Source organism: Centropristis striata, chromosome 18 (genome assembly GCF_030273125.1).
Source record: "Centropristis striata isolate RG_2023a ecotype Rhode Island chromosome 18, C.striata_1.0, whole genome shotgun sequence".
NCBI classification, from domain to species: domain Eukaryota; kingdom Metazoa; phylum Chordata; class Actinopteri; order Perciformes; family Serranidae; genus Centropristis; species Centropristis striata.
In genome coordinates this window covers 19,895,500-19,919,832 of record NC_081534.1, presented here as the reverse complement: position 1 = coordinate 19,919,832, position 24,333 = coordinate 19,895,500, and the positions used below count along the sequence as shown (strand labels likewise).

Sequence of the window (24,333 nt, the reverse complement as noted above, 5' to 3'; positions counted from 1 at the left end):
AGAAAAGGATAAACTGAACACAGTGCAGTTTAGGTCACCCCAAAACAGGGCTGCATTCACCCCTTGGGTAGAAAGTGTGAGGAGAAGGGCCCTTGCTCACACAGGGCCATTTCTTCAGTCGCGAGATTGTTGAGGGAATGGTTGTTAGACTTTTCTAGTCTTTATAGGAAATTTACAAAGTTAGGTTAGGGTTAGCAACGAGAGCAAGTCTTACAAGATATTCCTTGATGATGATGGGCTGGAATTTCATTGAATAAACTTGCCTTCTGGGAGAGGTACATTTTACAGCCTTTCAAACAGAGAGCAAGAAAGCTTCCAAAAGGCCAACTTGATTTCAGTAAATCCACAGTATGTCACTCTATCAATCCAAGCCATTTCTGAGGTGGCATTGATTTTTCCACATTATCTTCTCAACTGAAGCCAAAGTCTATTGGAGAATGCGGGCATCGATCCCGCTACCTCTCGCATGCTAAGCGAGCGCTCTACCATTTGAGCTAATTCCCCTACATCTGAGAATATTTTAGCCCCGCCCACTTCGACTCCTCCTCTGCCCCTCCACTGCACACTTTTCTAGACTTTCCAGATCTATGTTTACAATCTGGATGGTGACCTGGGTCCGACGTTACCTGGAAAATGCAGGCGGAACAGGACGAGGTGGCCGAGTGGTTAAGGCGATGGACTGCTAATCCATTGTGCTCTGCACGCGTGGGTTCGAATCCCATCCTCGTCGCAGTGCAGTCTACTTTAATCTGCCTTATTTACAAGGCAAGAAGATTGAATTGGTTCAAACAGCAGAACACTTGCACTTTGTTGTGACAAAACACGATGCATTATGACAATAAACCAGTCTTCTTGCAACTGTGGAAGGTGAACTGGATCAGACACTTACTGGAAAACGCAGACGACCTGTCCGAGGGCTGCTAATCCATATCGCTCTGCACACGTGGAGTCCTTCGGGTCTCTATTCTCTGGCCAATGCTTTTATCCCTGCAGATGCTTTCCTTGGGCTCATTTCTTCGAAAATACAGCATGCGGTTTGAACGTGATGCAGATGACACACAAATTTACCTGGTTCCATTGGTTCCTATGGAACCAATGAAAAGAAGTTCTATGGTTTTCACACATGGTTGAACAATACATCTGAATCGGAGAGAGCAATGGAAACTCCCAAGGGAGTTAGTTCAAATGGTAGAGCACTTGCTGCTTATACTTTACTGTGGCAAAACTGGCTGTGTTTTGACAAACAGCCAGAGGTATTCACTGCTGAAGAAAAGGATAAACTGAACACAGTGCAGTTTAGGTCACCCCAAAACAGGGCTGCATTCACCCCTTGGGTAGAAAGTGTGAGGAGAAGGGCCCTTGCTCACACAGGGCCATTTCTTCAGTCGCGAGATTGTTGAGGGAATGGTTGTTAGACTTTTCTAGTCTTTATAGGAAATTTACAAAGTTAGGTTAGGGTTAGCAACGAGAGCAAGTCTTACAAGATATTCCTTGATTGATGATGGGCTGGAATTTCATTGAATAAACTTGCCTTCTGGGAGAGGTACATTTTACAGCCTTTCAAACAGAGAGCAAGAAAGCTTCCAAAAGGCCAACTTGATTTCAGTAAATCCACAGTATGTCACTCTATCAATCCAAGCCATTTCTGAGGTGGCATTGATTTTTCCACATTATCTTCTCAACTGAAGCCAAAGACTATTGGAGAATGCGGGCATCGATCCCGCTACCTCTCGCATGCTAAGCGAGCGCTCTACCATTTGAGCTAATTCCCCTATGTCTGAGAATATTTTAGCCCCGCCCACTTCGACTCCTCCTCTGCCCCTCCACTGCACACTTTTCTAGACTTTCCAGATCTATGTATACAATCTGGATGGTGACCTGGGTCCGACGTTACCTGGAAAATGCAGGGGGAACAGGACCAGGTGGCCGAGTGGTTAAGGCGATGGACTGCTAATCCATTGTGCTCTGCACGCGTGGGTTCGAATCCCATCCTCGTCGCAGTGCAGTCTACTTTAATCTGCCTTATTTACAAGGCAAGAAGATTGAATTGGTTCAAACAGCAGAACACTTGCACTTGTTGTGACAAAACACGATGCACTATGACAATAAACCAGTGTTCTTGCAACTGTGGAAGGTGAACTGGATCAGACACTTACTGGAAAACGCAGACGACCTGTCCGAGGGCTGCTAATCCATATCGCTCTGCACATGTGGAGTCCTTCGGGTCTCTATTCTCTGGCCAATGCTTTTATCCCTGCAGATGCTTTCCTTGGGCTCATTTCTTCGAAAATACAGCATGCGGTTTGAACGTGATGCAGATGACACACAAATTTACCTGGTTCCATTGGTTCCTATGGAACCAATGAAAAGAAGTTCTATGGTTTTCACACATGGTTGAACAATACATCTGAATCGGAGAGAGCAATGGAAACTCCCAAGGGAGTTAGTTCAAATGGTAGAGCACTTGCTGCTTATACTTTACTGTGGCAAAACTGGCTGTGTTTTGACAAACAGCCAGAGGTATTCACTGCTGAAGAAAAGGATAAACTGAACACAGTGCAGTTTAGGTCACCCCAAAACAGGGCTGCATTCACCCCTTGGGTAGAAAGTGTGAGGAGAAGGGCCCTTGCTCACACAGGGCCATTTCTTCAGTCGCGAGATTGTTGAGGGAATGGTTGTTAGACTTTTCTAGTCTTTATAGGAAATTTACAAAGTTAGGTTAGGGTTAGCAACGAGAGCAAGTCTTACAAGATATTCCTTGATTGATGATGGGCTGGAATTTCATTGAATAAACTTGCCTTCTGGGAGAGGTACATTTTACAGCCTTTCAAACAGAGAGCAAGAAAGCTTCCAAAAGGCCAACTTGATTTCAGTAAATCCACAGTATGTCACTCTATCAATCCAAGCCATTTCTGAGGTGGCATTGATTTTTCCACATTATCTTCTCAACTGAAGCCAAAGACTATTGGAGAATGCGGGCATCGATCCCGCTACCTCTCGCATGCTAAGCGAGCGCTCTACCATTTGAGCTAATTCCCCTATGTCTGAGAATATTTTAGCCCCGCCCACTTCGACTCCTCCTCTGCCCCTCCACTGCACACTTTTCTAGACTTTCCAGATCTATGTATACAATCTGGATGGTGACCTGGGTCCGACGTTACCTGGAAAATGCAGGGGGAACAGGACCAGGTGGCCGAGTGGTTAAGGCGATGGACTGCTAATCCATTGTGCTCTGCACGCGTGGGTTCGAATCCCATCCTCGTCGCAGTGCAGTCTACTTTAATCTGCCTTATTTACAAGGCAAGAAGATTGAATTGGTTCAAACAGCAGAACACTTGCACTTGTTGTGACAAAACACGATGCATTATGACAATAAACCAGTCTTCTTGCAACTGTGGAAGGTGAACTGGATCAGACACTTACTGGAAAACGCAGACGACCTGTCCGAGGGCTGCTAATCCATATCGCTCTGCACACGTGGAGTCCTTCGGGTCTCTATTCTCTGGCCAATGCTTTTATCCCTGCAGATGCTTTCCTTGGGCTCATTTCTTCGAAAATACAGCATGCGGTTTGAACGTGATGCAGATGACACACAAATTTACCTGGTTCCATTGGTTCCTATGGAACCAATGAAAAGAAGTTCTATGGTTTTCACACATGGTTGAACAATACATCTGAATCGGAGAGAGCAATGGAAACTCCCAAGGGAGTTAGTTCAAATGGTAGAGCACTTGCTGCTTATACTTTACTGTGGCAAAACTGGCTGTGTTTTGACAAACAGCCAGAGGTATTCACTGCTGAAGAAAAGGATAAACTGAACACAGTGCAGTTTAGGTCACCCCAAAACAGGGCTGCATTCACCCCTTGGGTAGAAAGTGTGAGGAGAAGGGCCCTTGCTCACACAGGGCCATTTCTTCAGTCGCGAGATTGTTGAGGGAATGGTTGTTAGACTTTTCTAGTCTTTATAGGAAATTTACAAAGTTAGGTTAGGGTTAGCAACGAGAGCAAGTCTTACAAGATATTCCTTGATTGATGATGGGCTGGAATTTCATTGAATAAACTTGCCTTCTGGGAGAGGTACATTTTACAGCCTTTCAAACAGAGAGCAAGAAAGCTTCCAAAAGGCCAACTTGATTTCAGTAAATCCACAGTATGTCACTCTATCAATCCAAGCCATTTCTGAGGTGGCATTGATTGTTCCACATTATCTTCTCAACTGAAGCCAAAGACTATTGGAGAATGCGGGCATCGATCCCGCTACCTCTCGCATGCTAAGCGAGCGCTCTACCATTTGAGCTAATTCCCCTATGTCTGAGAATATTTTAGCCCCGCCCACTTCGACTCCTCCTCTGCCCCTCCACTGCACACTTTTCTAGACTTTCCAGATCTATGTATACAATCTGGATGGTGACCTGGGTCCGACGTTACCTGGAAAATGCAGGGGGAACAGGACCAGGTGGCCGAGTGGTTAAGGCGATGGACTGCTAATCCATTGTGCTCTGCACGCGTGGGTTCGAATCCCATCCTCGTCGCAGTGCAGTCTACTTTAATCTGCCTTATTTACAAGGCAAGAAGATTGAATTGGTTCAAACAGCAGAACACTTGCACTTGTTGTGACAAAACACGATGCACTATGACAATAAACCAGTGTTCTTGCAACTGTGGAAGGTGAACTGGATCAGACACTTACTGGAAAACGCAGACGACCTGTCCGAGGGCTGCTAATCCATATCGCTCTGCACATGTGGAGTCCTTCGGGTCTCTATTCTCTGGCCAATGCTTTTATCCCTGCAGATGCTTTCCTTGGGCTCATTTCTTCGAAAATACAGCATGCGGTTTGAACGTGATGCAGATGACACACAAATTTACCTGGTTCCATTGGTTCCTATGGAACCAATGAAAAGAAGTTCTATGGTTTTCACACATGGTTGAACAATACATCTGAATCGGAGAGAGCAATGGAAACTCCCAAGGGAGTTAGTTCAAATGGTAGAGCACTTGCTGCTTATACTTTACTGTGGCAAAACTGGCTGTGTTTTGACAAACAGCCAGAGGTATTCACTGCTGAAGAAAAGGATAAACTGAACACAGTGCAGTTTAGGTCACCCCAAAACAGGGCTGCATTCACCCCTTGGGTAGAAAGTGTGAGGAGAAGGGCCCTTGCTCACACAGGGCCATTTCTTCAGTCGCGAGATTGTTGAGGGAATGGTTGTTAGACTTTTCTAGTCTTTATAGGAAATTTACAAAGTTAGGTTAGGGTTAGCAACGAGAGCAAGTCTTACAAGATATTCCTTGATGATGATGGGCTGGAATTTCATTGAATAAACTTGCCTTCTGGGAGAGGTACATTTTACAGCCTTTCAAACAGAGAGCAAGAAAGCTTCCAAAAGGCCAACTTGATTTCAGTAAATCCACAGTATGTCACTCTATCAATCCAAGCCATTTCTGAGGTGGCATTGATTTTTCCACATTATCTTCTCAACTGAAGCCAAAGACTATTGGAGAATGCGGGCATCGATCCCGCTACCTCTCGCATGCTAAGCGAGCGCTCTACCATTTGAGCTAATTCCCCTACATCTGAGAATATTTTAGCCCCGCCCACTTCGACTCCTCCTCTGCCCCTCCACTGCACACTTTTCTAGACTTTCCAGATCTATGTTTACAATCTGGATGGTGACCTGGGTGCGACGTTACCTGGAAAATGCAGGCGGAACAGGACGAGGTGGCCGAGTGGTTAAGGCGATGGACTGCTAATCCATTGTGCTCTGCACGCGTGAGTTCGAATCCCATCCTCGTCGCAGTGCAGTCTACTTTAATCTGCCTTATTTACAAGGCAAGAAGATTGAATTGGTTCAAACAGCAGAACACTTGCACTTTGTTGTGACAAAACACGATGCACTATGACAATAAACCAGTGTTCTTGCAACTGTGGAAGGTGAACTGGATCAGACACTTACTGGAAAACGCAGACGACCTGTCCGAGGGCTGCTAATCCATATCGTTCTGCACATGTGGAGTCCTTCGGGTCTCTATTCTCTGGCCAATGCTTTTATCCCTGCAGATGCTTTCCTTGGGCTCATTTCTTCGAAAATACAGCATGCGGTTTGAACGTGATGCAGATGACACACAAATTTACCTGGTTCCATTGGTTCCTATGGAACCAATGAAAAGAAGTTCTATGGTTTTCACACATGGTTGAACAATACATCTGAATCGGAGAGAGCAATGGAAACTCCCAAGGGAGTTAGTTCAAATGGTAGAGCACTTGCTGCTTATACTTTACTGTGGCAAAACTGGCTGTGTTTTGACAAACAGCCAGAGGTATTCACTGCTGAAGAAAAGGATAAACTGAACACAGTGCAGTTTAGGTCACCCCAAAACAGGGCTGCATTCACCCCTTGGGTAGAAAGTGTGAGGAGAAGGGCCCTTGCTCACACAAGGCCATTTCTTCAGTCGCGAGATTGTTGAAGGAATGGTTGTTAGACTTTTCTAGTCTTTATAGGAAATTTACAAAGTTAGGTTAGGGTTAGCAACGAGAGCAAGTCTTACAAGATATTCCTTGATTGATGATGGGCTGGAATTTCATTGAATAAACTTGCCTTCTGGGAGAGGTACATTTTACAGCCTTTCAAACAGAGAGCAAAAAGCTTCCAAAAGGCCAACTTGATTTCAGTAAATCCACAGTATGTCACTCTATCAATCCAAGCCATTTCTGAGGTGGCATTGATTTTTCCACATTATCTTCTCAACTGAAGCCAAAGACTATTGGAGAATGCGGGCATCGATCCCGCTACCTCTCGCATGCTAAGCGAGCGCTCTACCATTTGAGCTAATTCCCCTACATCTGAGAATATTTTAGCCCCGCCCACTTCGACTCCTCCTCTGCCCCTCCACTGCACACTTTTCTAGACTTTCCAGATCTATGTTTACAATCTGGATGGTGACCTGGGTGCGACGTTACCTGGAAAATGCAGGCGGAACAGGACGAGGTGGCCGAGTGGTTAAGGCGATGGACTGCTAATCCATTGTGCTCTGCACGCGTGGGTTCGAATCCCATCCTCGTCGCAGTGCAGTCTACTTTAATCTGCCTTATTTACAAGGCAAGAAGATTGAATTGGTTCAAACAGCAGAACACTTGCACTTTGTTGTGACAAAACACGATGCACTATGACAATAAACCAGTGTTCTTGCAACTGTGGAAGGTGAACTGGATCAGACACTTACTGGAAAACGCAGACGACCTGTCCGAGGGCTGCTAATCCATATCGCTCTGCACATGTGGAGTCCTTCGGGTCTCTATTCTCTGGCCAATGCTTTTATCCCTGCAGATGCTTTCCTTGGGCTCATTTCTTCGAAAATACAGCATGCGGTTTGAACGTGATGCAGATGACACACAAATTTACCTGGTTCCATTGGTTCCTATGGAACCAATGAAAAGAAGTTCTATGGTTTTCACACATGGTTGAACAATACATCTGAATCGGAGAGAGCAATGGAAACTCCCAAGGGAGTTAGTTCAAATGGTAGAGCACTTGCTGCTTATACTTTACTGTGGCAAAACTGGCTGTGTTTTGACAAACAGCCAGAGGTATTCACTGCTGAAGAAAAGGATAAACTGAACACAGTGCAGTTTAGGTCACCCCAAAACAGGGCTGCATTCACCCCTTGGGTAGAAAGTGTGAGGAGAAGGGCCCTTGCTCACACAAGGCCATTTGTTCAGTCGCGAGATTGTTGAAGGAATGGTTGTTAGACTTTTCTAGTCTTTATAGGAAATTTACAAAGTTAGGTTAGGGTTAGCAACGAGAGCAAGTCTTACAAGATATTCCTTGATTGATGATGGGCTGGAATTTCATTGAATAAACTTGCCTTCTGGGAGAGGTACATTTTACAGCCTTTCAAACAGAGAGCAAGAAAGCTTCCAAAAGGCCAACTTGATTTCAGTAAATCCACAGTATGTCACTATCAATCCAAGCCATTTCTGAGGTGGCATTGATTTTTCCACATTATCTTCTCAACTGAAGCCAAAGACTATTGGAGAATGCGGGCATCGATCCCGCTACCTCTCGCATGCTAAGCGAGCGCTCTACCATTTGAGCTAATTCCCCTATATCTGAGAATATTTTAGCCCCGCCCACTTCGACTCCTCCTCTGCCCCTCCACTGCACACTTTTCTAGACTTTCCAGATCTATGTATGCAATCTGGATGGTGACCTGGGTCCGACGTTACCTGGAAAATGCAGGCGGAACAGGACGAGGTGGCCGAGTGGTTAAGGCGATGGACTGCTAATCCATTGTGCTCTGCACGCGTGGGTTCGAATCCCATCCTCGTCGCAGTGCAGTCTACTTTAATCTGCCTTATTTACAAGGCAAGAAGATTGAATTGGTTCAAACAGCAGAACACTTGCACTTTGTTGTGACAAAACACGATGCACTATGACAATAAACCAGTGTTCTTGCAACTGTGGAAGGTGAACTGGATCAGACACTTACTGGAAAACGCAGACGACCTGTCCGAGGGCTGCTAATCCATATCGTTCTGCACATGTGGAGTCCTTCGGGTCTCTATTCTCTGGCCAATGCTTTTATCCCTGCAGATGCTTTCCTTGGGCTCATTTCTTCGAAAATACAGCATGCGGTTTGAACGTGATGCAGATGACACACAAATTTACCTGCTTCCATTGGTTCCATAGGAACCAATGGAACCAGGTAAATTTCGCATATCGCTCTGCACACGTGGAGTCCTTCGTGTCTCTATTCTCTGGCCAATGCTTTTATCCCTGCAGATGCTTTCCTTGGGCTCATTTCTTCGAAAATACAGCATGCGGTTTGAACGTGATGCAGATGACACACAAATTTACCTGGTTCCATTGGTTCCTATGGAACCAATGAAAAGAAGTTCTATGGTTTTCACACATGGTTGAACAATACATCTGAATCGGAGAGAGCAATGGAAACTCCCAAGGGAGTTAGTTCAAATGGTAGAGCACTTGCTGCTTATACTTTACTGTGGCAAAACTGGCTGTGTTTTGACAAACAGCCAGAGGTATTCACTGCTGAAGAAAAGGATAAACTGAACACAGTGCAGTTTAGGTCACCCCAAAACAGGGCTGCATTCACCCCTTGGGTAGAAAGTGTGAGGAGAAGGGCCCTTGCTCACACAGGGCCATTTCTTCAGTCGCGAGATTGTTGAGGGAATGGTTGTTAGACTTTTCTAGTCTTTATAGGAAATTTACAAAGTTAGGTTAGGGTTAGCAACGAGAGCAAGTCTTACAAGATATTCCTTGATGATGATGGGCTGGAATTTCATTGAATAAACTTGCCTTCTGGGAGAGGTACATTTTACAGCCTTTCAAACAGAGAGCAAGAAAGCTTCCAAAAGGCCAACTTGATTTCAGTAAATCCACAGTATGTCACTCTATCAATCCAAGCCATTTCTGAGGTGGCATTGATTTTTCCACATTATCTTCTCAACTGAAGCCAAAGACTATTGGAGAATGCGGGCATCGATCCCGCTACCTCTCGCATGCTAAGCGAGCGCTCTACCATTTGAGCTAATTCCCCTACATCTGAGAATATTTTAGCCCCGCCCACTTCGACTCCTCCTCTGCCCCTCCACTGCACACTTTTCTAGACTTTCCAGATCTATGTTTACAATCTGGATGGTGACCTGGGTCCGACGTTACCTGGAAAATGCAGGCGGAACAGGACGAGGTGGCCGAGTGGTTAAGGCGATGGACTGCTAATCCATTGTGCTCTGCACGCGTGGGTTCGAATCCCATCCTCGTCGCAGTGCAGTCTACTTTAATCTGCCTTATTTACAAGGCAAGAAGATTGAATTGGTTCAAACAGCAGAACACTTGCACTTTGTTGTGACAAAACACGATGCATTATGACAATAAACCAGTCTTCTTGCAACTGTGGAAGGTGAACTGGATCAGACACTTACTGGAAAACGCAGACGACCTGTCCGAGGGCTGCTAATCCATATCGCTCTGCACACGTGGAGTCCTTCGGGTCTCTATTCTCTGGCCAATGCTTTTATCCCTGCAGATGCTTTCCTTGGGCTCATTTCTTCGAAAATACAGCATGCGGTTTGAACGTGATGCAGATGACACACAAATTTACCTGGTTCCATTGGTTCCTATGGAACCAATGAAAAGAAGTTCTATGGTTTTCACACATGGTTGAACAATACATCTGAATCGGAGAGAGCAATGGAAACTCCCAAGGGAGTTAGTTCAAATGGTAGAGCACTTGCTGCTTATACTTTACTGTGGCAAAACTGGCTGTGTTTTGACAAACAGCCAGAGGTATTCACTGCTGAAGAAAAGGATAAACTGAACACAGTGCAGTTTAGGTCACCCCAAAACAGGGCTGCATTCACCCCTTGGGTAGAAAGTGTGAGGAGAAGGGCCCTTGCTCACACAGGGCCATTTCTTCAGTCGCGAGATTGTTGAGGGAATGGTTGTTAGACTTTTCTAGTCTTTATAGGAAATTTACAAAGTTAGGTTAGGGTTAGCAACGAGAGCAAGTCTTACAAGATATTCCTTGATTGATGATGGGCTGGAATTTCATTGAATAAACTTGCCTTCTGGGAGAGGTACATTTTACAGCCTTTCAAACAGAGAGCAAGAAAGCTTCCAAAAGGCCAACTTGATTTCAGTAAATCCACAGTATGTCACTCTATCAATCCAAGCCATTTCTGAGGTGGCATTGATTTTTCCACATTATCTTCTCAACTGAAGCCAAAGACTATTGGAGAATGCGGGCATCGATCCCGCTACCTCTCGCATGCTAAGCGAGCGCTCTACCATTTGAGCTAATTCCCCTATATCTGAGAATATTTTAGCCCCGCCCACTTCGACTCCTCCTCTGCCCCTCCACTGCACACTTTTCTAGACTTTCCAGATCTATGTATACAATCTGGATGGTGACCTGGGTCCGACGTTACCTGGAAAATGCAGGCGGAACAGGACGAGGTGGCCGAGTGGTTAAGGCGATGGACTGCTAATCCATTGTGCTCTGCACGCGTGGGTTCGAATCCCATCCTCGTCGCAGTGCAGTCTACTTTAATCTGCCTTATTTACAAGGCAAGAAGATTGAATTGGTTCAAACAGCAGAACACTTGCACTTTGTTGTGACAAAACACGATGCATTATGACAATAAACCAGTGTTCTTGCAACTGTGGAAGGTGAACTGGATCAGACACTTACTGGAAAACGCAGACGACCTGTCCGAGGGCTGCTAATCCATATCGCTCTGCACACGTGGAGTCCTTCGGGTCTCTATTCTCTGGCCAATGCTTTTATCCCTGCAGATGCTTTCCTTGGGCTCATTTCTTCGAAAATACAGCATGCGGTTTGAACATGATGCAGATGACACACAAATTTACCTGGTTCCATTGGTTCCATAGGAACCAATGGAACCAGGTAAATTTCGCATATCGCTCTGCACACGTGGAGTCCTTCGGGTCTCTATTCTCTGGCCAATGCTTTTATCCCTGCAGATGCTTTCCTTGGGCTCATTTCTTCGAAAATACAGCATGCGGTTTGAACGTGATGCAGATGACACACAAATTTACCTGGTTCCATTGGTTCCTATGGAACCAATGAAAAGAAGTTCTATGGTTTTCACACATGGTTGAACAATACATCTGAATCGGAGAGAGCAATGGAAACTCCCAAGGGAGTTAGTTCAAATGGTAGAGCACTTGCTGCTTATACTTTACTGTGGCAAAACTGGCTGTGTTTTGACAAACAGCCAGAGGTATTCACTGCTGAAGAAAAGGATAAACTGAACACAGTGCAGTTTAGGTCACCCCAAAACAGGGCTGCATTCACCCCTTGGGTAGAAAGTGTGAGGAGAAGGGCCCTTGCTCACACAGGGCCATTTCTTCAGTCGCGAGATTGTTGAGGGAATGGTTGTTAGACTTTTCTAGTCTTTATAGGAAATTTACAAAGTTAGGTTAGGGTTAGCAACGAGAGCAAGTCTTACAAGATATTCCTTGATGATGATGGGCTGGAATTTCATTGAATAAACTTGCCTTCTGGGAGAGGTACATTTTACAGCCTTTCAAACAGAGAGTAAGAAAGCTTCCAAAAGGCCAACTTGATTTCAGTAAATCCACAGTATGTCACTCTATCAATCCAAGCCATTTCTGAGGTGGCATTGATTTTTCCACATTATCTTCTCAACTGAAGCCAAAGACTATTGGAGAATGCGGGCATCGATCCCGCTACCTCTCGCATGCTAAGCGAGCGCTCTACCATTTGAGCTAATTCCCCTACATCTGAGAATATTTTAGCCCCGCCCACTTCGACTCCTCCTCTGCCCCTCCACTGCACACTTTTCTAGACTTTCCAGATCTATGTTTACAATCTGGATGGTGACCTGGGTGCGACGTTACCTGGAAAATGCAGGCGGAACAGGACGAGGTGGCCGAGTGGTTAAGGCGATGGACTGCTAATCCATTGTGCTCTGCACGCGTGGGTTCGAATCCCATCCTCGTCGCAGTGCAGTCTACTTTAATCTGCCTTATTTACAAGGCAAGAAGATTGAATTGGTTCAAACAGCAGAACACTTGCACTTTGTTGTGACAAAACACGATGCACTATGACAATAAACCAGTGTTCTTGCAACTGTGGAAGGTGAACTGGATCAGACACTTACTGGAAAACGCAGACGACCTGTCCGAGGGCTGCTAATCCATATCGTTCTGCACATGTGGAGTCCTTCGGGTCTCTATTCTCTGGCCAATGCTTTTATCCCTGCAGATGCTTTCCTTGGGCTCATTTCTTCGAAAATACAGCATGCGGTTTGAACGTGATGCAGATGACACACAAATTTACCTGGTTCCATTGGTTCCTATGGAACCAATGAAAAGAAGTTCTATGGTTTTCACACATGGTTGAACAATACATCTGAATCGGAGAGAGCAATGGAAACTCCCAAGGGAGTTAGTTCAAATGGTAGAGCACTTGCTGCTTATACTTTACTGTGGCAAAACTGGCTGTGTTTTGACAAACAGCCAGAGGTATTCACTGCTGAAGAAAAGGATAAACTGAACACAGTGCAGTTTAGGTCACCCCAAAACAGGGCTGCATTCACCCCTTGGGTAGAAAGTGTGAGGAGAAGGGCCCTTGCTCACACAAGGCCATTTCTTCAGTCGCGAGATTGTTGAAGGAATGGTTGTTAGACTTTTCTAGTCTTTATAGGAAATTTACAAAGTTAGGTTAGGGTTAGCAACGAGAGCAAGTCTTATAAGATATTCCTTGATTGATGATGGGCTGGAATTTCATTGAATAAACTTGCCTTCTGGGAGAGGTACATTTTACAGCCTTTCAAACAGAGAGCAAAAAGCTTCCAAAAGGCCAACTTGATTTCAGTAAATCCACAGTATGTCACTCTATCAATCCAAGCCATTTCTGAGGTGGCATTGATTTTTCCACATTATCTTCTCAACTGAAGCCAAAGACTATTGGAGAATGCGGGCATCGATCCCGCTACCTCTCGCATGCTAAGCGAGCGCTCTACCATTTGAGCTAATTCCCCTATGTCTGAGAATATTTTAGCCCCGCCCACTTCGACTCCTCCTCTGCCCCTCCACTGCACACTTTTCTAGACTTTCCAGATCTATGTTTACAATCTGGATGGTGACCTGGGTCCGACGTTACCTGGAAAATGCAGGCGGAACAGGACGAGGTGGCCGAGTGGTTAAGGCGATGGACTGCTAATCCATTGTGCTCTGCACGCGTGGGTTCGAATCCCATCCTCGTCGCAGTGCAGTCTACTTTAATCTGCCTTATTTACAAGGCAAGAAGATTGAATTGGTTCAAACAGCAGAACACTTGCACTTTGTTGTGACAAAACACGATGCACTATGACAATAAACCAGTGTTCTTGCAACTGTGGAAGGTGAACTGGATCAGACACTTACTGGAAAACGCAGACGACCTGTCCGAGGGCTGCTAATCCATATCGCTCTGCACATGTGGAGTCCTTCGGGTCTCTATTCTCTGGCCAATGCTTTTATCCCTGCAGATGCTTTCCTTGGGCTCATTTCTTCGAAAATACAGCATGCGGTTTGAACGTGATGCAGATGACACACAAATTTACCTGGTTCCATTGGTTCCTATGGAACCAATGAAAAGAAGTTCTATGGTTTTCACACATGGTTGAACAATACATCTGAATCGGAGAGAGCAATGGAAACTCCCAAGGGAGTTAGTTCAAATGGTAGAGCACTTGCTGCTTATACTTTACTGTGGCAAAACTGGCTGTGTTTTGACAAACAGCCAGAGGTATTCACTGCTGAAGAAAAGGATAAACTGAACACAGTGCAGTTTAGGTCACCCCAAAACAGGGCTGCATTCACCCCTTGGGTAGAAAGTGTGAGGAGAAGGGCCCTTGCTCACACAAGGCCATTTGTTCAGTCGCGAGATTGTTGAAGGAATGGTTGTTAGACTTTTCTAGTCTTTATAGGAAATTTACAAAGTTAGGTTAGGGTTAGCAACGAGAGCAAGTCTTACAAGATATTCCTTGATTGATGATGGGCTGGAATTTCATTGAATAAACTTGCCTTCTGGGAGAGGTACATTTTACAGCCTTTCAAACAGAGAGCAAGAAAGCTTCCAAAAGGCCAACTTGATTTCAGTAAATCCACAGTATGTCACTATCAATCCAAGCCATTTCTGAGGTGGCATTGATTTTTCCACATTATCTTCTCAACTGAAGCCAAAGACTATTGGAGAATGCGGGCATCGATCCCGCTACCTCTCGCATGCTAAGCGAGCGCTCTACCATTTGAGCTAATTCCCCTATATCTGAGAATATTTTAGCCCCGCCCACTTCGACTCCTCCTCTGCCCCTCCACTGCACACTTTTCTAGACTTTCCAGATCTATGTATACAATCTGGATGGTGACCTGGGTCCGACGTTACCTGGAAAATGCAGGCGGAACAGGACGAGGTGGCCGAGTGGTTAAGGCGATGGACTGCTAATCCATTGTGCTCTGCACGCGTGGGTTCGAATCCCATCCTCGTCGCAGTGCAGTCTACTTTAATCTGCCTTATTTACAAGGCAAGAAGATTGAATTGGTTCAAACAGCAGAACACTTGCACTTTGTTGTGACAAAACACGATGCACTATGACAATAAACCAGTGTTCTTGCAACTGTGGAAGGTGAACTGGATCAGACACTTACTGGAAAACGCAGACGACCTGTCCGAGGGCTGCTAATCCATATCGTTCTGCACATGTGGAGTCCTTCGGGTCTCTATTCTCTGGCCAATGCTTTTATCCCTGCAGATGCTTTCCTTGGGCTCATTTCTTCGAAAATACAGCATGCGGTTTGAACGTGATGCAGATGACACACAAATTTACCTGCTTCCATTGGTTCCATAGGAACCAATGGAACCAGGTAAATTTCGCATATCGCTCTGCACACGTGGAGTCCTTCGGGTCTCTATTCTCTGGCCAATGCTTTTATCCCTGCAGATGCTTTCCTTGGGCTCATTTCTTCGAAAATACAGCATGCGGTTTGAACGTGATGCAGATGACACACAAATTTACCTGGTTCCATTGGTTCCTATGGAACCAATGAAAAGAAGTTCTATGGTTTTCACACATGGTTGAACAATACATCTGAATCGGAGAGAGCAATGGAAACTCCCAAGGGAGTTAGTTCAAATGGTAGAGCACTTGCTGCTTATACTTTACTGTGGCAAAACTGGCTGTGTTTTGACAAACAGCCAGAGGTATTCACTGCTGAAGAAAAGGATAAACTGAACACAGTGCAGTTTAGGTCACCCCAAAACAGGGCTGCATTCACCCCTTGGGTAGAAAGTGTGAGGAGAAGGGCCCTTGCTCACACAGGGCCATTTCTTCAGTCGCGAGATTGTTGAGGGAATGGTTGTTAGACTTTTCTAGTCTTTATAGGAAATTTACAAAGTTAGGTTAGGGTTAGCAACGAGAGCAAGTCTTACAAGATATTCCTTGATTGATGATGGGCTGGAATTTCATTGAATAAACTTGCCTTCTGGGAGAGGTACATTTTACAGCCTTTCAAACAGAGAGCAAGAAAGCTTCCAAAAGGCCAACTTGATTTCAGTAAATCCACAGTATGTCACTCTATCAATCCAAGCCATTTCTGAGGTGGCATTGATTTTTCCACATTATCTTCTCAACTGAAGCCAAAGACTATTGGAGAATGCGGGCATCGATCCCGCTACCTCTCGCATGCTAAGCGAGCGCTCTACCATTTGAGCTAATTCCCCTATATCTGAGAATATTTTAGCCCCGCCCACTTCGACTCCTCCTCTGCCCCTCCACTGCACACTTTTCTAGACTTTCCAGATCTATGTATACAATCTGGATGGTGACCTGGGTCCGACGTTACCTGGAAAATGCAGGCGGAACAGGACGAGGTGGCCGAGTGGTTAAGGCGATGGACTGCTAATCCATTGTGCTCTGCACGCGTGGGTTCGAATCCCATCCTCGTCGCAGTGCAGTCTACTTTAATCTGCCTTATTTACAAGGCAAGAAGATTGAATTGGTTCAAACAGCAGAACACTTGCACTTTGTTGTGACAAAACACGATGCATTATGACAATAAACCAGTGTTCTTGCAACTGTGGAAGGTGAACTGGATCAGACACTTACTGGAAAACGCAGACGACCTGTCCGAGGGCTGCTAATCCATATCGCTCTGCACACGTGGAGTCCTTCGGGTCTCTATTCTCTGGCCAATGCTTTTATCCCTGCAGATGCTTTCCTTGGGCTCATTTCTTCGAAAATACAGCATGCGGTTTGAACGTGATGCAGATGACACACAAATTTACCTGGTTCCATTGGTTCCATAGGAACCAATGGAACCAGGTAAATTTCGCATATCGCTCTGCACACGTGGAGTCCTTCGGGTCTCTATTCTCTGGCCAATGCTTTTATCCCTGCAGATGCTTTCCTTGGGCTCATTTCTTCGAAAATACAGCATGCGGTTTGAACGTGATGCAGATGACACACAAATTTACCTGGTTCCATTGGTTCCTATGGAACCAATGAAAAGAAGTTCTATGGTTTTCACACATGGTTGAACAATACATCTGAATCGGAGAGAGCAATGGAAACTCCCAAGGGAGTTAGTTCAAATGGTAGAGCACTTGCTGCTTATACTTTACTGTGGCAAAACTGGCTGTGTTTTGACAAACAGCCAGAGGTATTCACTGCTGAAGAAAAGGATAAACTGAACACAGTGCAGTTTAGGTCACCCCAAAACAGGGCTGCATTCACCCCTTGGGTAGAAAGTGTGAGGAGAAGGGCCCTTGCTCACACAGGGCCATTTCTTCAGTCGCGAGATTGTTGAGGGAATGGTTGTTAGACTTTTCTAGTCTTTATAGGAAATTTACAAAGTTAGGTTAGGGTTAGCAACGAGAGCAAGTCTTACAAGATATTCCTTGATGATGATGGGCTGGAATTTCATTGAATAAACTTGCCTTCTGGGAGAGGTACATTTTACAGCCTTTCAAACAGAGAGCAAGAAAGCTTCCAAAAGGCCAACTTGATTTCAGTAAATCCACAGTATGTCACTCTATCAATCCAAGCCATTTCTGAGGTGGCATTGATTTTTCCACATTATCTTCTCAACTGAAGCCAAAGACTATTGGAGAATGCGGGCATCGATCCCGCTACCTCTCGCATGCTAAGCGAGCGCTCTACCATTTGAGCTAATTCCCCTACATCTGAGAATATTTTAGCCCCGCCCACTTCGACTCCTCCTCTGCCCCTCCACTGCACACTTTTCTAGACTTTCCAGATCTATGTTTACAATCTGGATGGTGACCTGGGTCCGACGTTACCTGGAAAATGCAGGCGGAACAGGACGAGGTGGCCGAGTGGTTAAGGCGATGGACTGCTAATCCATTGTGCTCTGCACGCGTGGGTTCGAATCCCATCCTCGTCGCAGTGCAGTCTACTTTAATCTGCCTTATTTACAAGGCAAGAAGATTGAATTGGTTCAAACAGCAGAACACTTGCACTTTGTTGTGACAAAACACGATGCATTATGACAATAAACCAGTCTTCTTGCAACTGTGGAAGGTGAACTGGATCAGACACTTACTGGAAAACGCAGACGACCTGTCCGAGGGCTGCTAATCCATATCGCTCTGCACACGTGGAGTCCTTCGGGTCTCTATTCTCTGGCCAATGCTTTTATCCCTGCAGATGCTTTCCTTGGGCTCATTTCTTCGAAAATACAGCATGCGGTTTGAACGTGATGCAGATGACACACAAATTTACCTGGTTCCATTGGTTCCTATGGAACCAATGAAAAGAAGTTCTATGGTTTTCACACATGGTTGAACAATACATCTGAATCGGAGAGAGCAATGGAAACTCCCAAGGGAGTTAGTTCAAATGGTAGAGCACTTGCTGCTTATACTTTACTGTGGCAAAACTGGCTGTGTTTTGACAAACAGCCAGAGGTATTCACTGCTGAAGAAAAGGATAAACTGAACACAGTGCAGTTTAGGTCACCCCAAAACAGGGCTGCATTCACCCCTTGGGTAGAAAGTGTGAGGAGAAGGGCCCTTGCTCACACAGGGCCATTTCTTCAGTCGCGAGATTGTTGAGGGAATGGTTGTTAGACTTTTCTAGTCTTTATAGGAAATTTACAAAGTTAGGTTAGGGTTAGCAACGAGAGCAAGTCTTACAAGATATTCCTTGATTGATGATGGGCTGGAATTTCATTGAATAAACTTGCCTTCTGGGAGAGGTACATTTTACAGCCTTTCAAACAGAGAGCAAGAAAGCTTCCAAAAGGCCAACTTGATTTCAGTAAATCCACAGTATGTCACTCTATCAATCCAAGCCATTTCTGAGGTGGCATTGATTTTTCCACATTATCTTCTCAACTGAAGCCAAAGACTATTGGAGAATGCGGGCATCGATCCCGCTACCTCTCGCATGCTAAGCGAGCGCTCTACCATTTGAGCTAATTCCCCTATGTCTGAGAATATTTTAGCCCCGCCCACTTCGACTCCTCCTCTGCCCCTCCACTGCACACTTTTCTAGACTTTCCAGATCTATGTATACAATCTGGATGGTGACCTGGGTCCGACGTTACCTGGAAAATGCAGGGGGAACAGGACCAGGTGGCCGAGTGGTTAAGGCGATGGACTGCTAATCCATTGTGCTCTGCACGCGTGGGTTCGAATCCCATCCTCGTCGCAGTGCAGTCTACTTTAATCTGCCTTATTTACAAGGCAAGAAGATTGAATTGGTTCAAACAGCAGAACACTTGCACTTGTTGTGACAAAACACGATGCACTATGACAATAAACCAGTGTTCTTGCAACTGTGGAAGGTGAACTGGATCAGACACTTACTGGAAAACGCAGACGACCTGTCCGAGGGCTGCTAATCCATATCGCTCTGCACATGTGGAGTCCTTCGGGTCTCTATTCTCTGGCCAATGCTTTTATCCCTGCAGATGCTTTCCTTGGGCTCATTTCTTCGAAAATACAGCATGCGGTTTGAACGTGATGCAGATGACACACAAATTTACCTGGTTCCATTGGTTCCTATGGAACCAATGAAAAGAAGTTCTATGGTTTTCACACATGGTTGAACAATACATCTGAATCGGAGAGAGCAATGGAAACTCCCAAGGGAGTTAGTTCAAATGGTAGAGCACTTGCTGCTTATACTTTACTGTGGCAAAACTGGCTGTGTTTTGACAAACAGCCAGAGGTATTCACTGCTGAAGAAAAGGATAAACTGAACACAGTGCAGTTTAGGTCACCCCAAAACAGGGCTGCATTCACCCCTTGGGTAGAAAGTGTGAGGAGAAGGGCCCTTGCTCACACAGGGCCATTTCTTCAGTCGCGAGATTGTTGAGGGAATGGTTGTTAGACTTTTCTAGTCTTTATAGGAAATTTACAAAGTTAGGTTAGGGTTAGCAACGAGAGCAAGTCTTACAAGATATTCCTTGATGATGATGGGCTGGAATTTCATTGAATAAACTTGCCTTCTGGGAGAGGTACATTTTACAGCCTTTCAAACAGAGAGCAAGAAAGCTTCCAAAAGGCCAACTTGATTTCAGTAAATCCACAGTATGTCACTCTATCAATCCAAGCCATTTCTGAGGTGGCATTGATTTTTCCACATTATCTTCTCAACTGAAGCCAAAGACTATTGGAGAATGCGGGCATCGATCCCGCTACCTCTCGCATGCTAAGCGAGCGCTCTACCATTTGAGCTAATTCCCCTACATCTGAGAATATTTTAGCCCCGCCCACTTCGACTCCTCCTCTGCCCCTCCACTGCACACTTTTCTAGACTTTCCAGATCTATGTTTACAATCTGGATGGTGACCTGGGTCCGACGTTACCTGGAAAATGCAGGCGGAACAGGACGAGGTGGCCGAGTGGTTAAGGCGATGGACTGCTAATCCATTGTGCTCTGCACGCGTGGGTTCGAATCCCATCCTCGTCGCAGTGCAGTCTACTTTAATCTGCCTTATTTACAAGGCAAGAAGATTGAATTGGTTCAAACAGCAGAACACTTGCACTTTGTTGTGACAAAACACGATGCACTATGACAATAAACCAGTGTTCTTGCAACTGTGGAAGGTGAACTGGATCAGACACTTACTGGAAAACGCAGACGACCTGTCCGAGGGCTGCTAATCCATATCGTTCTGCACATGTGGAGTCCTTCGGGTCTCTATTCTCTGGCCAATGCTTTTATCCCTGCAGATGCTTTCCTTGGGCTCATTTCTTCGAAAATACAGCATGCGGTTTGAACGTGATGCAGATGACACACAAATTTACCTGGTTCCATTGGTTCCTATGGAACCAATGAAAAGAAGTTCTATGGTTTTCACACATGGTTGAACAATACATCTGAATCGGAGAGAGCAATGGAAACTCCCAAGGGAGTTAGTTCAAATGGTAGAGCACTTGCTGCTTATACTTTACTGTGGCAAAACTGGCTGTGTTTTGACAAACAGCCAGAGGTATTCACTGCTGAAGAAAAGGATAAACTGAACACAGTGCAGTTTAGGTCACCCCAAAACAGGGCTGCATTCACCCCTTGGGTAGAAAGTGTGAGGAGAAGGGCCCTTGCTCACACAAGGCCATTTCTTCAGTCGCGAGATTGTTGAAGGAATGGTTGTTAGACTTTTCTAGTCTTTATAGGAAATTTACAAAGTTAGGTTAGGGTTAGCAACGAGAGCAAGTCTTACAAGATATTCCTTGATTGATGATGGGCTGGAATTTCATTGAATAAACTTGCCTTCTGGGAGAGGTACATTTTACAGCCTTTCAAACAGAGAGCAAGAAAGCTTCCAAAAGGCCAACTTGATTTCAGTAAATCCACAGTATGTCACTCTATCAATCCAAGCCATTTCTGAGGTGGCATTGATTTTTCCACATTATCTTCTCAACTGAAGCCAAAGACTATTGGAGAATGCGGGCATCGATCCCGCTACCTCTCGCATGCTAAGCGAGCGCTCTACCATTTGAGCTAATTCCCCTATATCTGAGAATATTTTAGCCCCGCCCACTTCGACTCCTCCTCTGCCCCTCCACTGCACACTTTTCTAGACTTTCCAGATCTATGTATACAATCTGGATGGTGACCTGGGTCCGACGTTACCTGGAAAATGCAGGCGGAACAGGACGAGGTGGCCGAGTGGTTAAGGCGATGGACTGCTAATCCATTGTGCTCTGCACGCGTGGGTTCGAATCCCATCCTCGTCGCAGTGCAGTCTACTTTAATCTGCCTTATTTACAAGGCAAGAAGATTGAATTGGTTCAAACAGCAGAACACTTGCACTTTGTTGTGACAAAACACGATGCATTATGACAATAAACCAGTGTTCTTGCAACTGTGGAAGGTGAACTGGATCAGACACTTACTAGAAAACGCAGACGACCTGTCCGAGGGCTGCTAATCCATATCGCTCTGCACACGTGGAGTCCTTCGGGTCTCTATTCTCTGGCCAATGCTTTTATCCCTGCAGATGCTTTCCTTGGGCTCATTTCTTCGAAAATACAGCATGCGGTTTGAACGTGATGCAGATGACACACAAATTTACCTGGTTCCATTGGTTCCATAGGAACCAATGGAACCAGGTAAATTTCGCATATCGCTCTGCACACGTGGAGTCCTTCGGGTCTCTATTCTCTGGCCAATGCTTTTATCCCTGCAGATGCTTTCCTTGGGCTCATTTCTTCGAAAATACAGCATGCGGTTTGAACGTGATGCAGATGACACACAAATTTACCTGGTTCCATTGGTTCCTATGGAACCAATGAAAAGAAGTTCTATGGTTTTCACACATGGTTGAACAATACATCTGAATCGGAGAGAGCAATGGAAACTCCCAAGGGAGTTAGTTCAAATGGTAGAGCACTTGCTGCTTATACTTTACTGTGGCAAAACTGGCTGTGTTTTGACAAACAGCCAGAGGTATTCACTGCTGAAGAAAAGGATAAACTGAACACAGTGCAGTTTAGGTCACCCCAAAACAGGGCTGCATTCACCCCTTGGGTAGAAAGTGTGAGGAGAAGGGCCCTTGCTCACACAGGGCCATTTCTTCAGTCGCGAGATTGTTGAGGGAATGGTTGTTAGACTTTTCTAGTCTTTATAGGAAATTTACAAAGTTAGGTTAGGGTTAGCAACGAGAGCAAGTCTTACAAGATATTCCTTGATGATGATGGGCTGGAATTTCATTGAATAAACTTGCCTTCTGGGAGAGGTACATTTTACAGCCTTTCAAACAGAGAGCAAGAAAGCTTCCAAAAGGCCAACTTGATTTCAGTAAATCCACAGTATGTCACTCTATCAATCCAAGCCATTTCTGAGGTGGCATTGATTTTTCCACATTATCTTCTCAACTGAAGCCAAAGACTATTGGAGAATGCGGGCATCGATCCCGCTACCTCTCACATGCTAAGCGAGCGCTCTACCATTTGAGCTAATTCCCCTACATCTGAGAATATTTTAGCCCCGCCCACTTCGACTCCTCCTCTGCCCCTCCACTGCACACTTTTCTAGACTTTCCAGATCTATGTTTACAATCTGGATGGTGACCTGGGTCCGACGTTACCTGGAAAATGCAGGCGGAACAGGACGAGGTGGCCGAGTGGTTAAGGCGATGGACTGCTAATCCATTGTGCTCTGCACGCGTGGGTTCGAATCCCATCCTCGTCGCAGTGCAGTCTACTTTAATCTGCCTTATTTACAAGGCAAGAAGATTGAATTGGTTCAAACAGCAGAACACTTGCACTTTGTTGTGACAAAACACGATGCATTATGACAATAAACCAGTCTTCTTGCAACTGTGGAAGGTGAACTGGATCAGACACTTACTGGAAAACGCAGACGACCTGTCCGAGGGCTGCTAATCCATATCGCTCTGCACACGTGGAGTCCTTCGGGTCTCTATTCTCTGGCCAATGCTTTTATCCCTGCAGATGCTTTCCTTGGGCTCATTTCTTCGAAAATACAGCATGCGGTTTGAACGTGATGCAGATGACACACAAATTTACCTGGTTCCATTGGTTCCTATGGAACCAATGAAAAGAAGTTCTATGGTTTTCACACATGGTTGAACAATACATCTGAATCGGAGAGAGCAATGGAAACTCCCAAGGGAGTTAGTTCAAATGGTAGAGCACTTGCTGCTTATACTTTACTGTGGCAAAACTGGCTGTGTTTTGACAAACAGCCAGAGGTATTCACTGCTGAAGAAAAGGATAAACTGAACACAGTGCAGTTTAGGTCACCCCAAAACAGGGCTGCATTCACCCCTTGGGTAGAAAGTGTGAGGAGAAGGGCCCTTGCTCACACAGGGCCATTTCTTCAGTCGCGAGATTGTTGAGGGAATGGTTGTTAGACTTTTCTAGTCTTTATAGGAAATTTACAAAGTTAGGTTAGGGTTAGCAACGAGAGCAAGTCTTACAAGATATTCCTTGATTGATGATGGGCTGGAATTTCATTGAATAAACTTGCCTTCTGGGAGAGGTACATTTTACAGCCTTTCAAACAGAGAGCAAGAAAGCTTCCAAAAGGCCAACTTGATTTCAGTAAATCCACAGTATGTCACTCTATCAATCCAAGCCATTTCTGAGGTGGCATTGATTTTTCCACATTATCTTCTCAACTGAAGCCAAAGACTATTGGAGAATGCGGGCATCGATCCCGCTACCTCTCGCATGCTAAGCGAGCGCTCTACCATTTGAGCTAATTCCCCTATGTCTGAGAATATTTTAGCCCCGCCCACTTCGACTCCTCCTCTGCCCCTCCACTGCACACTTTTCTAGACTTTC

General features: G+C 45.3%; 36 non-coding genes across 36 annotated transcripts; 18 read left to right on the top strand and 18 right to left on the bottom strand.

Moving 5' to 3' along the window:
- Window positions 1-431: 431 nt before the first annotated feature.
- trnaa-agc (transfer RNA alanine (anticodon AGC)) lies at window positions 432-504 on the bottom strand. Its single transcript has one exon. It is a non-coding gene; the product is annotated as a tRNA-Ala (tRNA).
- A 144-nt stretch (window positions 505-648) lies between these two features.
- trnas-gcu (transfer RNA serine (anticodon GCU)) lies at window positions 649-730 on the top strand. The gene has a single exon. It is a non-coding gene; the product is annotated as a tRNA-Ser (tRNA).
- A 969-nt stretch (window positions 731-1,699) lies between these two features.
- trnaa-agc (transfer RNA alanine (anticodon AGC)) lies at window positions 1,700-1,772 on the bottom strand. The gene has a single exon. It is a non-coding gene; the product is annotated as a tRNA-Ala (tRNA).
- Window positions 1,773-1,916: 144 nt separating this feature from the next.
- Window positions 1,917-1,998, top strand: trnas-gcu (transfer RNA serine (anticodon GCU)). Its single transcript has one exon. It is a non-coding gene; the product is annotated as a tRNA-Ser (tRNA).
- A 968-nt stretch (window positions 1,999-2,966) lies between these two features.
- trnaa-agc (transfer RNA alanine (anticodon AGC)) lies at window positions 2,967-3,039 on the bottom strand. The gene has a single exon. It is a non-coding gene; the product is annotated as a tRNA-Ala (tRNA).
- A 144-nt stretch (window positions 3,040-3,183) lies between these two features.
- On the top strand, window positions 3,184-3,265 carry trnas-gcu (transfer RNA serine (anticodon GCU)). Its single transcript has one exon. It is a non-coding gene; the product is annotated as a tRNA-Ser (tRNA).
- A 968-nt stretch (window positions 3,266-4,233) lies between these two features.
- Window positions 4,234-4,306, bottom strand: trnaa-agc (transfer RNA alanine (anticodon AGC)). The gene has a single exon. It is a non-coding gene; the product is annotated as a tRNA-Ala (tRNA).
- A 144-nt stretch (window positions 4,307-4,450) lies between these two features.
- trnas-gcu (transfer RNA serine (anticodon GCU)) lies at window positions 4,451-4,532 on the top strand. The gene has a single exon. It is a non-coding gene; the product is annotated as a tRNA-Ser (tRNA).
- Window positions 4,533-5,499: 967 nt separating this feature from the next.
- Window positions 5,500-5,572, bottom strand: trnaa-agc (transfer RNA alanine (anticodon AGC)). The gene has a single exon. It is a non-coding gene; the product is annotated as a tRNA-Ala (tRNA).
- A 144-nt stretch (window positions 5,573-5,716) lies between these two features.
- trnas-gcu (transfer RNA serine (anticodon GCU)) lies at window positions 5,717-5,798 on the top strand. The gene has a single exon. It is a non-coding gene; the product is annotated as a tRNA-Ser (tRNA).
- A 968-nt stretch (window positions 5,799-6,766) lies between these two features.
- Window positions 6,767-6,839, bottom strand: trnaa-agc (transfer RNA alanine (anticodon AGC)). The gene has a single exon. It is a non-coding gene; the product is annotated as a tRNA-Ala (tRNA).
- Window positions 6,840-6,983: 144 nt separating this feature from the next.
- On the top strand, window positions 6,984-7,065 carry trnas-gcu (transfer RNA serine (anticodon GCU)). The gene has a single exon. It is a non-coding gene; the product is annotated as a tRNA-Ser (tRNA).
- Window positions 7,066-8,032: 967 nt separating this feature from the next.
- On the bottom strand, window positions 8,033-8,105 carry trnaa-agc (transfer RNA alanine (anticodon AGC)). Its single transcript has one exon. It is a non-coding gene; the product is annotated as a tRNA-Ala (tRNA).
- A 144-nt stretch (window positions 8,106-8,249) lies between these two features.
- trnas-gcu (transfer RNA serine (anticodon GCU)) lies at window positions 8,250-8,331 on the top strand. Its single transcript has one exon. It is a non-coding gene; the product is annotated as a tRNA-Ser (tRNA).
- Window positions 8,332-9,488: 1,157 nt separating this feature from the next.
- Window positions 9,489-9,561, bottom strand: trnaa-agc (transfer RNA alanine (anticodon AGC)). Its single transcript has one exon. It is a non-coding gene; the product is annotated as a tRNA-Ala (tRNA).
- A 144-nt stretch (window positions 9,562-9,705) lies between these two features.
- trnas-gcu (transfer RNA serine (anticodon GCU)) lies at window positions 9,706-9,787 on the top strand. Its single transcript has one exon. It is a non-coding gene; the product is annotated as a tRNA-Ser (tRNA).
- A 969-nt stretch (window positions 9,788-10,756) lies between these two features.
- Window positions 10,757-10,829, bottom strand: trnaa-agc (transfer RNA alanine (anticodon AGC)). Its single transcript has one exon. It is a non-coding gene; the product is annotated as a tRNA-Ala (tRNA).
- A 144-nt stretch (window positions 10,830-10,973) lies between these two features.
- On the top strand, window positions 10,974-11,055 carry trnas-gcu (transfer RNA serine (anticodon GCU)). The gene has a single exon. It is a non-coding gene; the product is annotated as a tRNA-Ser (tRNA).
- Window positions 11,056-12,212: 1,157 nt separating this feature from the next.
- trnaa-agc (transfer RNA alanine (anticodon AGC)) lies at window positions 12,213-12,285 on the bottom strand. Its single transcript has one exon. It is a non-coding gene; the product is annotated as a tRNA-Ala (tRNA).
- A 144-nt stretch (window positions 12,286-12,429) lies between these two features.
- trnas-gcu (transfer RNA serine (anticodon GCU)) lies at window positions 12,430-12,511 on the top strand. Its single transcript has one exon. It is a non-coding gene; the product is annotated as a tRNA-Ser (tRNA).
- Window positions 12,512-13,479: 968 nt separating this feature from the next.
- Window positions 13,480-13,552, bottom strand: trnaa-agc (transfer RNA alanine (anticodon AGC)). Its single transcript has one exon. It is a non-coding gene; the product is annotated as a tRNA-Ala (tRNA).
- Window positions 13,553-13,696: 144 nt separating this feature from the next.
- trnas-gcu (transfer RNA serine (anticodon GCU)) lies at window positions 13,697-13,778 on the top strand. The gene has a single exon. It is a non-coding gene; the product is annotated as a tRNA-Ser (tRNA).
- Window positions 13,779-14,745: 967 nt separating this feature from the next.
- On the bottom strand, window positions 14,746-14,818 carry trnaa-agc (transfer RNA alanine (anticodon AGC)). The gene has a single exon. It is a non-coding gene; the product is annotated as a tRNA-Ala (tRNA).
- Window positions 14,819-14,962: 144 nt separating this feature from the next.
- Window positions 14,963-15,044, top strand: trnas-gcu (transfer RNA serine (anticodon GCU)). The gene has a single exon. It is a non-coding gene; the product is annotated as a tRNA-Ser (tRNA).
- Window positions 15,045-16,202: 1,158 nt separating this feature from the next.
- Window positions 16,203-16,275, bottom strand: trnaa-agc (transfer RNA alanine (anticodon AGC)). The gene has a single exon. It is a non-coding gene; the product is annotated as a tRNA-Ala (tRNA).
- Window positions 16,276-16,419: 144 nt separating this feature from the next.
- trnas-gcu (transfer RNA serine (anticodon GCU)) lies at window positions 16,420-16,501 on the top strand. The gene has a single exon. It is a non-coding gene; the product is annotated as a tRNA-Ser (tRNA).
- Window positions 16,502-17,658: 1,157 nt separating this feature from the next.
- Window positions 17,659-17,731, bottom strand: trnaa-agc (transfer RNA alanine (anticodon AGC)). The gene has a single exon. It is a non-coding gene; the product is annotated as a tRNA-Ala (tRNA).
- Window positions 17,732-17,875: 144 nt separating this feature from the next.
- Window positions 17,876-17,957, top strand: trnas-gcu (transfer RNA serine (anticodon GCU)). The gene has a single exon. It is a non-coding gene; the product is annotated as a tRNA-Ser (tRNA).
- Window positions 17,958-18,926: 969 nt separating this feature from the next.
- trnaa-agc (transfer RNA alanine (anticodon AGC)) lies at window positions 18,927-18,999 on the bottom strand. The gene has a single exon. It is a non-coding gene; the product is annotated as a tRNA-Ala (tRNA).
- Window positions 19,000-19,143: 144 nt separating this feature from the next.
- trnas-gcu (transfer RNA serine (anticodon GCU)) lies at window positions 19,144-19,225 on the top strand. Its single transcript has one exon. It is a non-coding gene; the product is annotated as a tRNA-Ser (tRNA).
- A 967-nt stretch (window positions 19,226-20,192) lies between these two features.
- On the bottom strand, window positions 20,193-20,265 carry trnaa-agc (transfer RNA alanine (anticodon AGC)). Its single transcript has one exon. It is a non-coding gene; the product is annotated as a tRNA-Ala (tRNA).
- Window positions 20,266-20,409: 144 nt separating this feature from the next.
- Window positions 20,410-20,491, top strand: trnas-gcu (transfer RNA serine (anticodon GCU)). Its single transcript has one exon. It is a non-coding gene; the product is annotated as a tRNA-Ser (tRNA).
- Window positions 20,492-21,460: 969 nt separating this feature from the next.
- On the bottom strand, window positions 21,461-21,533 carry trnaa-agc (transfer RNA alanine (anticodon AGC)). Its single transcript has one exon. It is a non-coding gene; the product is annotated as a tRNA-Ala (tRNA).
- A 144-nt stretch (window positions 21,534-21,677) lies between these two features.
- trnas-gcu (transfer RNA serine (anticodon GCU)) lies at window positions 21,678-21,759 on the top strand. The gene has a single exon. It is a non-coding gene; the product is annotated as a tRNA-Ser (tRNA).
- Window positions 21,760-23,133: 1,374 nt separating this feature from the next.
- trnas-gcu (transfer RNA serine (anticodon GCU)) lies at window positions 23,134-23,215 on the top strand. The gene has a single exon. It is a non-coding gene; the product is annotated as a tRNA-Ser (tRNA).
- A 969-nt stretch (window positions 23,216-24,184) lies between these two features.
- On the bottom strand, window positions 24,185-24,257 carry trnaa-agc (transfer RNA alanine (anticodon AGC)). The gene has a single exon. It is a non-coding gene; the product is annotated as a tRNA-Ala (tRNA).
- Window positions 24,258-24,333: the final 76 nt, after the last annotated feature.